The 17,435-nt window shown below is 38.5% G+C and overlaps 1 pseudogene; it reads right to left on the reverse strand.

Annotated features, from left to right (window-relative positions):
* Window positions 1-15,727: 15,727 nt before the first annotated feature.
* LOC144251236 (la-related protein 1B pseudogene) lies at window positions 15,728-16,749 on the reverse strand (annotated as a pseudogene).
* Window positions 16,750-17,435: the final 686 nt, after the last annotated feature.

A 17,435-nucleotide genomic window follows, 5' to 3' on the forward strand; every position in this document is an offset into this window, starting at 1 on the left:
CCCACATCCAGCAATTGCAGAGACCTTCCCCATCCCTAGCATATGAATACCCACCCAGCAATTGCTGATTAGAGAGCTTCCCCATCCCCAGCATATAAATACCCCTGTGTGAACAATAAAAGTTTGCAGCTTGATCAGAACTTTTGTCTTGCTGTCACCTTTCCTGTCTCTTGTCCCTTCATTCCTCTCCATCTAGGTTCACTGCCCACATTGATGTGTCCTGCCAGAGAGGACAATAAAAGACACCATTTTCTGTTTAATCAAGGTCATCTGCTCATAAATTTCTAGAAGAAAGTTAAATCATTTGTCAAAAAGATATCATCAACCAGATGTTCTGGCAGTACACACTTGTAATTACTGCCACCCAGGAGGCTGAGGCATGAGTGTTATAAGTTTAAAGTCAGAAACATAGGGAGATGCTGTCTTGAAATAAAATAATAATAAAAAAGTGTGCCTTGATGTGGTTCACTGGATAAGGACCCTGGATTCCATATCTGGTTAAAAAAAAATCCAAATTTTCAATCTAAAATTACCAGGCATGCCATAATATAGGAGCTAAAGTTCCAAATCAGAACATAAAAGAAGACCCACAGGTAAAACACAGTGGAGTTATCAAACACTGACATTAAAACCATTGATTAGTATGTTTAGAAAACATAGATTACCACCAAATAACCAGATCTTTAAAAAGAAAAAGAACAAATAGAACTCAAGTTAGACATGATGATGCAAATCACTATAATCAGCAACTCAGGAGACTGAGGTAGAAAAGGTGGTCAGGAATGTGCTGTCCAATGAGGCTTTTGAGCAGTCACAGAGGGAGGCCATCTGGAGGAACAGCACTAGTTTGAGCAATAATGTAAGAAAGCAGCAAAAGGCCAGAGTGCCTAAAGTGTGAGAGGGGCCAAGAAGAGAGGAGATAGGGTCAGTAAAAAGTCACCTCAGGAAAACCCAACATTGACCACCATAAGTAATGTGACTTGGACTAGAAATGAGACTGAGAGATACCAGAAAGTCCTGGGTGAAGGAATGGTATGATGTAACTATGTTTATAAGGACCACTCTTATCGGGGATACAGATAGAGCAGGGAGATCATATGAAATACTACTGTAACAACCCAAGTGCCAACATGGGAACACTGTTCTGAACCCCTCCTCTATCATAAGGTCTTAGGAGAATTTTTATCTTTTATGTGCTGCCCCTGTACAGCACCACTCAGTAACTCCAAGAACAGATGCAGCATAGCACCAGGTTTATCAGACATACTGTTAGGATCCGGCGAATCGTTGGAGAAGAGACCACAAGAGACCAGCTTGATGCAATGGGCAGGAGGGAGTTTATTGAAGAGGATCCTGATTCAGTGCGCTAAGGCTCAAGACTCACTCAGGAAGGGAGAGCGGCCCAGAGCCCAGAGCAGAGATCAAGCAGATCTTAAGTATACTTTCTGGAGAGGGTGGTGGGCTTTGCATACATCAGAACAAATCATCATGAGGCACGGGAAAATTGAACAACAACTCTAAGACGTGATTGGCACATTCATTGGCGGGAACAGGTCGGGCGGGGGTGATTGGTCACTCCTAAGTGGGATACACATTCAAACTGATTGGTTCGGGCCCTGTGACAAACTGCACAGGGCCCTAGGCTAAATGGCTAGTAGGGCGTTGTCTTAACTATCTCAGGAATCTGGGTGTAACAGAGGAACTTAATAATACCTAATCTTTTACATTTTAATTCAAGCTTTCCAGCTTAGAAACTTTACCCTTTCAATACCTCCTGCTGCAGCATCTCCTATTCCAGTGGAAAATGGGGTGCAGATGGGGAAGGTATAGAAATTCAGGAGGCAACCTCATACACACAGCAAAGGCACAACTAAACAGGATTCCTAAGGATTCTTTATGAATATGTTTCAAACCATCCCAGTGCCCTGCCTCACCCAACCCATGACAATCAGGTGAATAAAAAGAGTGCTATACATAATAATGGTTGACTTTATGACCCTTGGAACCTAGAGAAGAACTCCTGTAAAATTTAAAAAGATCCTATTGAGAAATTCCAGTAAATTCAAATAAGAGAAGTAGGTAACAAGGCTTGGGGGAGGGGTGTCTGTGGGTGTCAGGAGGACAAAATTGGCAGATGCCCTGGGAAATCTTCACCTTTTGTCTTCTCCCAGCATCAAGCTCACCCACCCTACTGACCCCTATTTAGACCTTCTGTGAGAGAGTAGATGAACTTAGCACCACTCAGTCAATCCTTCCCCTTTCTTTGTAAAACTCACCTCCAGTGGCTTCAGTGGTAGAGCACAAGATTTGTTACATTCTAGAAACTTCTATTTCACCTTTTGGATAAATTGAAGTAGATTACCTAATGCTATCTGGGCCTAAAAACTAAATGCCTCCCAGACCCTGCTGTACCTAGCAGCAAGGCCTTTCTAGTCTCAAACCTAAGAGATTGAGGTATTGATTCATAAAGTAGAGGAACACTTGTTCATCAGTGTCTCCTCCCAAGCCAAGACATCATTCCTTTCTTGTGAAATCAAACTTATTCATAGACACCAGGATGGGAAATGAAGGTAGAATAGCAAATTTTCTCCATACTTCTCAACCATTTCTGACTCAAACAACTGCTACACTACTAACTTTAAATATTATCCACTGAATATTTTCTTTCTGTAAATAAATTAAATGTGTAGCTCACAATCATGTTGGTACCCACTATTCTCAGTCTCGTAGTGAGTGGGAAAAATGAGTACTCATCAGTATGGGTTTTGTGGGATTTTGATGCATGGATGATTTTGAATATATATTAATATTAATATCAATATATATTAATAACCACATAAGTATACTTTAAGTAGGAGAGATATGGTATGTGAATATTACAAAAGACATTATTGAAAAGTTATGATGACAAAATCAACTAGACTATCAACACTTTTGGTTCACATTCTGATGTGAGCTCAGAATTGATTATTTAAAGAGTGGATGAGGTTATTGTAGGTCTATAGAACCTATAGATATAGGTAGGGAGGCCATTTGGACTCTTCAACTTTTATTAAAACATTTCAATCCTAACTTCCTATCCTACACTATATGGTTCATTCCTAACACAGTGTAAAACTTCCTCCCTGACACCATTTTTAACTGCTACCAAACTCATAGCAAAAAGTGTCAGCACAATGTCGGAGGTGGCAGATAAACCAATTACCCTCATCTGATCATTGTACATTGCAGATGTATAAGGAAATGTCACACTAAAAAATTACCTATCTTAAATTAGTGTGGGACCATTGGAAAATATGCACATATTTTTTGAAATTAAGATAGACATATTTACAGAGTACTTAAAGAACATGAGGCCCACCTCTCCCTCTATAAAATGCAGGTTTATCCTCAAATAAGCTCCAGCCATCCACAGTAGCATAAGGGACCACAGAGTTGTAGCATCCAAGTGAAGCCAGAGTTAAAGACAAGCAAGCAGTCAGTACAGAAATAGAGAATGAAGGCCAATTTGGGTCCTGGAAGTTGGAGACCACTCATGAGGAACTGAAATGTTAATTCCTTCAGAGCCCTTCCTCCACCCTTATGAAGATAACCTGCCCCTGCTCCAACCTGTTGCTAAGGTAACATGTCACATAGATTGTCCCTCCCCACAGGGAGTTGTAAGCTTGTTAATTAATGTATCCCGGGCTCCCTTCCTGCTTGGATCACTCCACCTTGGCTCCTCCAGCCATCTGCCTCTCACCTTTTATCCACCTCACCTGGGCCATCTCCTGGGCCTAGTCATGCAGGAAGGAGAGAGATAAGGGGGAAGAGAGCAGGAGAACAAAGAAAATCTGGGATGGATAAAAAAGAACACTCTTACTTCTTGAAATACCAGGATACCAACTATTATGGCCCTTTCTTCCTCCCAGGAGAAAAAGTCTGTATTACTCCCTTTTAAATAAACCCTACTTTATATGCTTGCCTCGGCCTGCTTCTCTAATATTATACTTAAATATGTGAGAAGCAGAACTCCTCACCAACAATCAGTGGTATCATAAGTGTGTCCTCTTAGAACTATGATGATACTTCTTAGGAAGTGCACTTAGAACATGCATATGGACAGCACTGAGAGTGCTCTTCATTGCCATTTGTCAGTCCCTCTATATCCCCATGTGTCGCACACACACAGAAATATAATTGCCATGAAAACAGACATATAGATCAATGGTACGGAATAGGAGACTCATAAGCAAAACCATTCGGGAATACTCATCTGATAATTTTTTACAAAGGCACCAAAAAACACACATGGAAGAAAGTACAGGCTTTAAAAAAAATGGTGCTTGGAAAGCAGGTTGTCCCCATAGAAAAGAGTAAATATGCAGAAGAATAAAGAAGCATGAAAGAATATAGAAGCATGAAAATGCAAAAATAATTTCTGTCATTGTGTATGACTATATGCACCAAAAATGTAGGAAAAAATAAAAATTTTAAAATAAAAAAATATAAATGCCAGGTAAATCTTCTCTAAAGAACCAGCTTCAGAGGGAATGACTAATCATCCCCTTTCACCTATGGCTTCTAGGATGCATAGTATTGAAGTACAGAGGCCCTTTCTGTTCCTCTGTGTTTATTCCAATCTGTTCCCCCAGGGCAATGTTCCACTCTGGGTGGTATTTTATTTCATGTTTTGCATGCTCACTTCAAATGCTTCATGGACCCCTAATGATAATAAATGTAGAAATGGGTTTGCAGACTCCTGCATTTCAATACACCTTAAGGAAAATAATGTGTTCCCTAAGGGAACTCCTGAATAATGCCCAAGGCCTGAGATCAAATAAGCCCAATACATATTTGTTACTATGAATCTTTATTTTTTTCTGAAAATGGAGAAGGCATGTACAATGCTACAAAATATAGATATATAGATACATATATAAAATATATATTCTACTATATACATTATACATATATGTATATTTTGCGTTCTTATATGTACACTTTTAAAAACTGATTTAGAACCTAGTTTTTGATCTATTTTTTTTGCATTATTTGAATGTTTTCATTTTATTTTTAATAAGTGTTTTAAATAGTTGGTTAATTTTTAAATGTAACTATTAAAACTGAACAATCCACAGAGAAATTCTGAAAGAGAGCTCAAGGACTCTGTAGCAAACTACCCAAACTTGTGAGCAAACTTAATGGCCTGGGATAAGAAAATTGTGTGTCCAATCCCTTTAAAATATTAATCCTAACAAATATTTCCTCCACCAGCAGTAACTCCCATGATTATTACGTTTTCATTCTTCAATATTAATTCCTTATCTTCACACAATGGGGCACAGTCAAGAGTTTTATCTTAACTGAGACGTGTGCAGGACTCACCACAAGACCTGGAATCAGTTGCACCCACACATCATTTTCTAAAAACCCTTCTGAATGGGCAGCTTTTATTTCCTACTCTCAAATTAAACTGCCAAGGGTACAAACTCAGTCATCTCATTTGAGCAGTGTGCGCTTTTCCAACCAATTGTGCATCCAATACCCACCCACCTTTCCTGTCACACAAACTTGCCCACTTAATAGTAGTTCAGGGACCAAGGGCTCAGGGCTCTAGTCTCAGGATGCACATGCTCAGAGGCAGAGTATAAAACTCTTGGATTTAAAACAGGGATATGGAGGTCAACAGAAGTCACCTTGATCTTCCATACATGCTCTGAAACAGCAGGTTCCCTAAGACAAGGACACTAAGCATCTGTGCTGCTGTGGAAATCCTCAAGCACTTTCCTCAACTTGCTTGGCTTTTCCCAGTCTCCTCCTTCCCACCCACCCTTCCCTCCTCAGTGGAGGATGGAGTGCCTCCTCTTCCCCACTGTGTACTTGGAGGTTGGTCTGCTGGGACTCAGGACAGTGCCCACAGCCTCCACTGAGCCCTTCCCTGGATAAAGACAACACCACAGTACCAGCTGCTGTCAGGTGGGACACTCACTGTGGGCAGCCACCTGGGAAGGTGCTGGAAGCCCAGCTCAGGGCTGTGGGCCACAAGTTGGGCCACTAGGAGACAGCTGGGAAGTGACTTCTGTATGTAGGGCTCAGGCTGCAGGGCCAGAATGCCAGCAGCTGCCCATTGCTGGAGTTGGGCTCCAAAGGCCAGGGTGGGGACAAGAAGGCAAAAGGCAGGATGTAGCCTCACAGAACTTGATGAACCTCTGTGCTCAGGGCACCCAAGATCGGGGACCACCCACTTCCTGGGAAGTTCATATCATCTACAAGACTTTTCCTGACCACACAGGGACAAACCAAAAGCACCTCCTCTGGTGCTTTTTATAAATGAACAGAAGCAATTAGGTGTGGTATCAGTGGGGACTTCCCCGACTGATGGACACCTCTTGTGGCTAGAAGTGTTTGGCACAGCTGCTCTCCTTGCCCCTGAGCACTGGGAACTCTGACACCTAGGCTTTTCCTCTCACTCTGCACTCATTCCAAGGGCAATAGGTGATTTCTGGTAAATGAATTTGGAACAAATTAGATGGTTGTACCCCAGCTCCAATACATCAGGAAATGAATCTAAGATGGTGGAGGGTTAGAATGAAAGTATTCCTGTGGATGGTTTCAGTGTCTTGACACACTGCTGAAATAATTATTTCTCTGCAATATTTTTAGGCTGTAGATATCTTAAAATACAGTATGGGAACAGGAGAAGAGCTGGTTACCAGACTCTGTGAATGAGTACTGCTTTCCCCCTTTCCCCTATCCTCAGAAAGTAGCACCTGTGTGGAGAACCTCTTCAATCTGCATTTTACAAAGAAAATCCACAGTATCATCTTTTGACCCTGAAAATTATTGTTAATATTGTGTCCCATTCAGGAAAATTTCAGGCAAGAAGGGAAAAAAAGAAGATAGACAGTACATTAACTTTTAGAATATTGAAGATACTCTACTGTAGAGTTAAAGAACTTCAAGGATATATCCATATATATCCATATATATCCATAATGAACCAAACATTTTCATGAAGTTATTCTTTTAGGATGCATTCTGTCAATGAATGAATGTCAATGAATTCTGGGATGACTCATACAGAAATACAGTTTATTCTGGTTTCATTTCAACTGCACTGAAGCAGTTCAAACAAAGTATCTATTTATAAAAAAAGATAAAGAAAATATGATATTGAGATCAAGCAAAAATAACAAACAGGATAACAGGTTGTATATAGTATTTTGAATTATATAAATGAAAGACATTAGGGACTGGGGTTGTGGCTCAATGGTAGAGCGCTCACCTAGCATGCACAAGGTCTTGGGTTCCATCCTCAGTACCACATAAATGTAAAATAAAGAAATTGTGTCCACTTAAAACTAAAAAATAAATATTATTTAAAAAAGAAAGACATCAGAGAGCTGAAAATGATAGAGAGTTGACAGCCTAGATTTGTGCTCTGTACATACATAAAGAGGTAAATAAATAAATAAAAACATATCTCAAATTCCCTATGTTAAAAAATAGTTGGATGAAAATAACTATTTTAGTACAATTTATTTTATAGTTGGTTTAATGCAAATATACATTTACAATGAAAAAAAACACATTGTTTTTAAAGGTAAAGCCATTGATAAAACGAACATCTAAAGAGACACAATGCTTTGAGTCACATCCCCACCCAAATAGGGCCAAAACAAGAGAATCAACAAAGTTTTCACCTCATTTTTTATCTACTTTGTAAAATAGTTTTCTTTGTGTTTTTTTTTTTTTAATTTTTTATTCCCAGTTATTCCTTACATAAAGGGAGTGGCTTTCTAGAGCCACAAGCTCCTGTCTTGTTTTTGGAGGAACGAGGTGAAAGGACTTCTGATTCTAGTGTTTCTTTCTGAGTTACCACCCTATGACCATCTCTTCAATGTCTTTTATGCTTTGGATATCTAGTGTCCCTGGAAAAGCTTGTGTGTTATTTCAGACATATTGAGAGGTGAAATCATTAGATTATGAGAACAATAACTTAGTAGGCTAATCCTTTTGAAGGAATAATAATTTGCATACATTATTGGGTGAGAAGAGCAGGCAAAAAAACATGGCTAGAAAAAGTAGTTCATTAGGTATGTATCTTTGGGGATTGTATCTTGTCCTTGGATCTCCTTTCTCTCTCTTCTCCTCTCTTCTGTTTGCTTCTTTTTCTCTCTCTTTCCTGTCTTGCCTTGCAAGGGCTGACAAACTTTCCTCTATGATGTTCTGCATCATATAGGACCCTAAACAAGGGAAATAGCTGACTATGAACTGAATATCTAAAACTGGCAGCCCACAAGTTTTACTCCTCTAAGTATTCTTATCTGGTATTTGGATCATGGTAATAGCAAGCTAACACACCCTGATTTGATAAACTGCTTCTGTATGTGGACACCACAAGAGTTGGATTCTCCAAAGGCAACTCTATTAGCTCAGGATGGCAGGAATAAATTTGTTTAATAATCTGGATGTAATCATGAATGGTACTTAAGCACTAATGAGAACACAGTGGCTGAGTTTAAGACTATCCTGAATTCAGGGTGATCTTAATATTGCTTAGTAATATAGTTTGATACTTGCCTAGCATATCTAGGTAAGTTAACAACCCACTTTTGTTCCTGCAAGGGGAGTAAGTACACTGATTAAATGGCTGAAGTTTAACTTCTCTGCTTCTTGCAGCAAATCACAGGGAGTACTACCACCCTTATGATAATATCTGTATTTTTTTTTCAGAAACAGGCAACAGTCTTCTATTACCTAAATTTCTTACTAAGAAATGACTCATATGATTAATCAATACTCAACATCACAGAATTTAAGACTTTAAGAAACATGAGGAATACATTTATAAACATTTGTCTTTTCTATTCACCTAGTCTATCTTTGGCAGTTGTACCTGCATTACTCAGATAACAGAGAAGCATTTCAAGTTATTACTTGGTCAAAGAAGACCCCTAAAAGTTAACTTGATACACATGATATCCAGGAGTGATAATGGAATATGAATTGACCAGTTTATTAAAGTACAGTTCAATCCAAATTCTATTTATGACAAAATGGAAGAAGCTAAGGTAACCTGTTTATACTACTAAAATTTAAGATATTCATTTGCAGTCTTATGAAGTTTGTGGAACAATTTTTTTTTAGGTAAAGCAGATTTCATAGCAGCCTGATTTCTTAAAATGGCTGTGGCTATGTCTCCTCCTCCTTCTTGTCCTTCTCCTATGTCTCCCCTTCCTCCTTTTGCTCCTCACCCCTGTTCTCCTCTTGATGCTTCTCTTCATTGATTTCCTATTCCTCCTTCTTCTTTTTCCTTCTTCTAATTCACAAGTGAATTTACAAGTTAAATCTTAGATATTTGCTTTCCACATAAAACTGTGAAATGAATAAATCTGCAAGCAACCTTAAAAACAGTTTTTCTTAATATAAGAAGAAATTCAGCAGAAGAGAAAATAGAAAGCTTGGAACTTAATTGCAGTTTAAGATTCATTTTAAAGGTACTTCCAAGAAGTTTTAAAATCAGGCATTCCCAAATAAATAAAATATTAAATTCATGCAGAACCTAAAGTGAATTCACCAGAAAAGGTTACAAGATATTTGTATGAGTCAATTGTGTTAAAAAGTGCAGGAGAGGGGTTGGAATTGTGGCTCAGCGGTAGAGCACTCACCTAGCATGGGCGGGACCTGGGTTTGATCCTCAGTACCACATAAAAATAAAGGCATTGTATTGTGTCCATCTACACTTAAAAAAAAAAGTGCAGGAGAAACTCTTTCAAAAGAGCAAAGTGGCCCCAGGAACCCCTGCTAGCTATTCCTTAGAATTAAGCAGACAGTTTACCTTGACTGTTCTAAGTTAAAATATTCCCAATGCTGTCCCTGTGGCCCATTTTGAGGCAATACTGTCTCTTTCAAGGAATATGAAGATCAGGCAGAATTACAAAAGTAATAATAATAATTTTTTGCTTCTTATGGATTCATAGCTGCAAGTTACCTAATTTGGGAGAATGCCAAAATAAAGATAAAGGGTGATTTAAGACATGACCACTATGTTTCACATCCTTTGTGTTCTTTATGTTCTTCATTCTTTGTTATGTACACTTTTTTTTTTAATAATGAAGGGATTCAGATTTAATTTTCATAAATCATTATTTTCTTTTTTTCTTCATACTTTATTCCTCATTAATTCAAATAAAGACCAGGAGTAGAAAAAAAAAATGTGGATTTTGGAAAATTTATTTTACTTTACATTCATTCAGAGTTTTAAATCATAACAAAATAATCTTTTATATTGCCTTTCATTCATCTCTCTCTCTGTGTATATGTTTCTACTCAATGCAAAAAATATTTTTAGAAGTATAGGTTAATAAAGTTATCTATGACAGTGCTTTACCTTAAAAGAAGAACATGTTAACTCACATGGTTTTAAACACAAATATCAACACTTCATAGTTACTTGGTATCATGACTTTTCATTTCACTCTTTCTTTAAAAAAAAAATAGGAACTGTGACATCCAGGATGTCACAGGAAGTGTTTGAGTGAATTATTTCATGCCAAGATAAAGATATTTTCTTTTAACTCATTCATATTTCACATTTTGTTGATATCCTGAGACTACCTACAAGGAATATGCATATATTACCTGTAAAACCTGTATATTACCTATAAAACTCAATCCAATAATTAATGTAATTGCTTTAACAAGTATTTTTTTTTTAAAAAAACCTTTTGAGTCTTTTGATGTGATACAAATTGAAACTTTTAACACTTTTAATCTAAGTTTATTAAGATAGTGGTTTTGTCTTAACTATTCAACTATTTCAGCTTAACTTAGGTACCTGGTGTTTTTCATCTAACACTAACATTTCATGCTTTCCTTAAGAGTTGTCCTAAGAAATTAAATAAATTATTTCTGTTTTGGTAAGCTTTTTCACTGCTGTGACACAAAGACCCCATCAAAACAATTGTACAGGAGGAAATTTTTTTGGGGTCTCATGGTTTCACAGGCAGCTGACTTCATTCTTCATGGCTCCAGATGAGGCAGAAGAACATGTTGAAGAATGTTGCAGAGGGAGATGGCTCACATGATGATCAGGAATCAGAGAAAGACACTACACTCACCAGAAACAAATATATACCCCAAAGCCATGCCCCCAGTGACCCACCTCCTCCAGCTACACCCTTCCCACTTTCACCACTCAGTATCAGGAGATTAATTCACTGATTGGTCTCTTATAACCCAATCATTTCTCCTCTAAACCTCCTTGCATCATCTCACACATGAGCTTTTGGGGGACACTTCACATTCAATCCATAATAGTTTCCATTTTCCATAAATTTTGTAAAAATCATTTGTAAAAGGTTTGATGATGATGTTTTCAGTAATTGAGGGTAGTGTCCTGGAAGTGGGCCCAGGTATTCCTGGGTAGCAGGCCCAGGTCTTCCTGGTTAGCAGATGGCATTCAATGATGGAGTCATGATGCTCTTGAGCAGGACCAAAGGTACAGCAGTCTCAAGCAAGTTCCTTTATATCTTGCTGTGTGCAAGCATGATGGGCTTGATTTAAAACTAAATTTGCCTAATATCTTCTTCTTATTGTTGATAAATATGCAGATGCTAAAGCCTTTGTCACCCTCTTACATTGATGGTGCTTTGGATTGTGGGGCAGATCAACAGATCAACAGGGCTAGAGTTTCCTCACAGCATTTCCTGTGTGTTCAAGTACATATTTTTCACCCTGTAGCACTTCCTTCCTAAACTCCCTTGCACCTCTGCATTGGGATTCCCTGAGACAGTGGAAGAAAGACTGAGCTTCTTAACACCTGGTTTTATTTTATTCCTGAAGTAAAGGGAGAAAAGATTCAAGCTGCTGAAAACGGGAGTTAGAACATAATGAATAAAACTGCTATTTACAATGAAATTTTCCTTTAATGCAGGTTTTCACAACTTCAGCAATAGGGCCCTCCTTCTTCCCAGTCATGGCAATCAAAACTGTCTCCAGACTTAGCCATATCACTTTCAGTTTAGTACTGCTTTGATCCTTTACTTTCAGGAGGTAAATGCTTTTTAAGCTCCAACCACACACTCCCTGCTATGTTGTTCTGCCTTGCCACAGGCACCAAAGCAATGGAGAAAACTGACCATGAACTCCTCTGACATTATGAGCCAAAACAGATCTTTCCTCTTCATAAGTTGTTTTCCCAGGTATGTTGGTCACAGCAATGGAAAACTGACTAACAGAAGTAGCCATGTGGTTTGTATAGGGAAGGGCAGGCTGGGGTGTTTACATGTGTTTGTATAAATGTGATTCTGGAGTCCTCAAATTTTAAGCATCACTGAAAAGAAAAGAGATGTAAAATTATCCAGAGAATGGAAGTTTTGAATGAAGCCTGTGTGTATAAACTGACTTATTCGAAACATTCTCTAGAGAGAAAGGCAAATATAAATAGTTGTCAATTTGCCTAAGCTTCTGAACTTTGTTAATTCTTTGGTGACTAAAGGAAAGCCAGTCAATATGAAATAGTTTTCAACTAAAGATAGAAACAAAGTTTCTGCTGCTTCTGCCACACAATGTCACTCTATAAAATATAATTCCCCATGTGGTTAGCAATTTATCATGGCCTTCATGCAATCCAGAGTTGCATATCAGTTTCTAGCTCCTTTAAATTTTCTCTCTTGATTGGCAGAAGGACTTCCATATGAGTCATGTGCTTGCTCAACATTAAGCAGCCTGTAAGTAACAGGCTGCTGCGGCCTGCTTGAGTGCCTAGCTGATACCTCTACCCCTCTAAAGTTAAGGAAAAGAACTTACATTTTACTCTGGAATACTGTCTTGGGTGAAATTCCTTGTATTTCTTGGATTGTAGTCACACTATACCTATGTCTCCCTCTTTGTTCACATCACTTCCTTCCCTTCTTTATATGTTCTTATTTTCTGCTATATCAAAGATTCCTCTGCCATACCCATATAATATCACTTTTTGTTGGATTTAGGCCATACCAAGTTAATCCAGAATGCTTTCTTAATTGAAAAATCTCAATGTCTTCACATATGCAAAGATCATTTTCTCAAAGAAGTTAAAATTTACCATACCAAGATTTTAGATGAGAAAATATCTTTGTGGAAGTGACAACTCAGCCTAATATAGTCGTCCTCTGGCCTTTTAAAATTCATCTTATGTGCAAAATATATTCAATCAATCCAAAAATCCCCAGAAATCTCAACCAGAATCTCATCTCTATATCATCATCTCTATATCATCATCTCTGTATCATAAGTTCAAAAGTCATAATCTCATCATTTAATGCATTTAAATGGGTGAGACTCTGGATATGATCCAAACTGAGGTAAAATTCCTTTCCAAAAGACCTATGGATCTAGAAAGCAAATTATTTGCCCTCAAATTATGATGGTAGGACTGATAGAGCATAAATATATTCCATTTCAGAAGAAATTATATGTAAGGGAGGTTTGCCAGTCCTAATCAAGTTCAAATCTAGCAAGAAAAAATCTGTTAGGTTTTAAGGCCTGGAGGGTAATGTATGATTTGCAGTTCCCTTTGCTAGACTCAAAGCTGGCCCCTCAGGCCTCAGATTCCATTTATTTTATTCACTCTTCCCCTTGCTCCACCATATTCTGCTATCAAGTCCATTCTTCCTTTTCCTTAAAGGGTCACACACATTTGTAGCTTAATGGCTCAACATCCTTAATTCTTGCCTAAAGAATTTTGGAAGTCTAAAGGTTTCTAAGATATGCCTGAATTCTGTTTCTGTCAGTCACAAAAAAAAAAGAAAAGAAAAATCTGTTTTTATTGGTGGTATTTCTGCACTAAACCATTCTCAAAACTCTACTTGTCTGTCTGTGTGCATCACAATGATACACATTATTAGAAAGGAAGTCCTCTACATAGCTTTCTTTGATATTACCATTTCTGTTTTTGGCTTCTGATAAAAATCTTTAAACAGATCCATGATTCAAAAATTTTCAGCATAAAGTTAACCAGTTTGAGTCTTTTTAAAATAATTTTGTTTTTATAATTTTATTAATAACACATAAATGGTTAATGGCATCACCAACTTGAATGACTTAAATTAATTATCCTGTGGAAAAAGTATTTTCCATATTATCCATCTTACCAATGATTGTTCATAAGCTGGTTAAAAATGTCATCTTGGACCCAAGTTTACACAATAAATTTACACAATAAATAAATCTAACAAACACATAAAAAATGTTCATCATAATTAGCAATTAAAGAACTTCAAATCAAAAGGTTTCATCTCACTACAGTCAGAATGGCAGCTATTATGCATGTAAACAACAATAAGTGTTGGCGAGGATGTGGGAAAAAACGTACACTCATACACTGCTAATGGGAATGCAAACTGGTATAGCCAATATGGAAAGCAGTATGGAGATTTCTTGGAAAATTGGGAATAGAACCACCATTTGACCCAGCAATCCCTCTCCTTGGTCTATACCCCAAAGACTTAAATACAGCATTTTATAGAAATACAGCCACATCAATATTTATAGCAGCATAATTCACAATAGCTAAATTGTGGAACTAACATAGATTCCCTTTGATAGATGAATGGATTAAAAAATGGCATATATACACAATGGAATATTACTCAGCAATAAAAGAGAATAAAGTCATGGCATTTGCAGGTAAATGGATGGAGTAAGAGAAGATAATGCTAAGTGAAGTTAGCCAATCCCCAAAACCAAATCCCAAATGTTTTCTTTGATATAAGGAAGCTGATTCATAGTGGGATAGGAAGGGGGAGCATGGGAGGAATTGATGAACTCTAGATAGGGCAAAGAGGTGGGATGGGAAGGGAGGAGGTATGGGTTAATTAATGATGGTTGAATGTGAGAAACTTTATTATCCAAAGTACATGTATTAGGACATAAATTGGTGTGAGTATACTATGTATACAACCAGAGATATGAAAAAGGAGCTCTATACATGTAATAAACATTGGAATGCATTCCTCTGTTATATATAAATGAGAAATAATTAAAATAAATTAAAAAACAAGCAAAAAACAATGTCACATTTCTTCAACTTTTTAAAACAAGTTTCTTGCTGCAATTAAAAATACAGGGCTGACAAAGAAATATGAGATAAAAATTTATGTTAAACTGTCCATCATTAATGCATTTCTGATGGGCAGGACTTACACTAATGTATCAAAAATACATTTTGAAGAATGGAAAAAATATCCTTGTTTATTTCTTCAATTTCTTACCCCTTAAATGTCCACGTTAATAAATCTTACAGTCCATGTGAAACATCTTAACATGTGAGTTGTGCAATGTTCACCATGGCAAAGAAAGACCAAGAGCCCAAGCCCTGGGAAGTTGAGAAATGCTACACTGTCTTCTCTTTCTCTGCTTTATTGACCTGGACACAAGTACATATGCCTGGGAAAAAAAGACAGAACCTTGTAGTATTCCCACAGTGATAACAATTAGCTTCCCCCACACATAAAAGTAGCCATGCTGTCTAAGCCCAGCCACACAGAAAAGGGAAGGCAGCTTCTGGAATGCCAGATGAGGTCTCAGCTCTGTCTCAGGTCATAGCACAGGTGGTCATCTCCACTGTCATGTGGCCTAGGGGTCAACAGTTGACACTCTCACACAGAAGGTAGTCTGGTAGCTTCCATCTCTACAGCATGGTTTGTTTCGGTATTTAAAATGCATTTCAGTGAGCCATTTGCTCTACTGCACATCCCCATCAGATGACATCCAGGGCATCAGTAGATAATAATCCTGACTGTGAGCAAAAGGCTTGTCCTTGCACAAACTCCAGACAATTCATCAGCTGAGAGAAGTCTGTCTGTGGCACACTGCTGGGAGGAGGGCCCAGGGGATTGGCCATTTTTCTGGTTCTATCTTTCTCCTCATTTTCTCACCTGCAACTTCTACTTCTGTGTTGTCCTTCAGGGCCTCTAAAATGAGGTTCAAGTTTGTGCTGAGAGCCTGAACTCAGTGAAATCCAACAATCAGGGATATAGGCAAGAAACCTTGCTCATCCATCTTTCTCTGAAAAAAAAAAAAAAAAAAGTCATGTTCCAAGTTTTCTATACTGAAGTAATATTCAATTCAATGCTTAATATACTCTGTAAGCAATGCTTCTTCCACAGGATACACCTGTACACCCTTTCTGTTGTCATAGTAATACATCATACTGGCGTTACTTTCTGTTTGAAATGGCTGATCTGTCCTTTCACCAAGTTCTCGGTAACCATATGAATAATCAAAGTTCACTGGAGGGTTTCCTCTGCCTTATCCTGTTCCCTGTCCTAGTCCTCTTCCTTGACTTTTGAAGGAACCTCATATATTACCCCCTCACTCCTCACACTGGACACTTCATCCTGATCATCCCTTTTTTGTCTGTCTCCCCTCCAACTTCGCGTGTCATTTCTCCTGTTATGGGAAGACTTGTTTGCTTCAGGTTGACACCAAGAGCTGTGGAGGATCCAGGTCTCTCCGGACTCTCTGGCCTTACATCTTCTGAGTGCAGTGGTACTCACTTGTGTTTATGAGCTCTTTCCCTGACTGCTTGACTGGGCATCCTCACTGACATTTTCAATAGGACTTTCTAATTTTGTTTCCTGTTACTCCTCATTTCAACCTTCTCTCCTTTTTTGCTTTCCTAATTTCTTCCTTCTTATTTCCTTGGATGATGACACTCTGAGATGGCAAAACGGTTTTTCCAGTGCTCACTAACTCTCCGGGTTTTGGCCAGTTTGCCATATCACGGAAATCACTGGCCTTATTGGATTTCCTTGTCTAGAGTTTTCCTGCGTTTATTCTGAGCTCTGCCTGCAGGGTCTCCAGCCCGGGCTGCAGCGCCCATAATGGCGAGGGACATGCGCTCAGGAGGCTTTTTGTTCCAGGGGTTCTCCTTGGGCAGTGGCAGCTTCCCCTCAGGGCCCAGACCCCAGCGGATCCTGGGCGTCTTTGGCTGGCAGCTCTCTGACAAAGGGGCCCCGGGGCTGCCGCACCTTGTGCACCTGGTGGAGCGCCTGCATGCGCAGGAGCGCCCGCACCCACAGCAGTGGCAGCTTAGGACTCTCCCCACACCCCTTCTCCTGGCCGCCCTCTCAGCCTCCCCGCCCTCCTGCTCCAGAAAAGAAAAAATTTCCTTGGGAATCCCTTCAGCTAAAGTTCATCACAAATTCTGCTTTGCATAAAAAAGAACAAAACTCAAGACAAGTTTTGATCACTATATATAAGAATTACCTTTCCTCACATTCCCAATTATATATGTTTCACTTCTCCCTTAACATACAGCGGGAGTGGACCTAACATTCATATTTATGCCAATATTCTGTATATGGAATATATTTATCAACTAAGCCACTAGAGATTTCTAAGTTCTCACCAGATCAGTTTGGGAATTCATGTCTACCAATAGTCTACATATTTTTTTAATCATG

The sequence above is a fragment of the Urocitellus parryii genome, assembly GCF_045843805.1.
Source record: "Urocitellus parryii isolate mUroPar1 chromosome 10 unlocalized genomic scaffold, mUroPar1.hap1 SUPER_10_unloc_2, whole genome shotgun sequence".
Classification (NCBI taxonomy): Eukaryota; Metazoa; Chordata; class Mammalia; order Rodentia; family Sciuridae; genus Urocitellus; species Urocitellus parryii.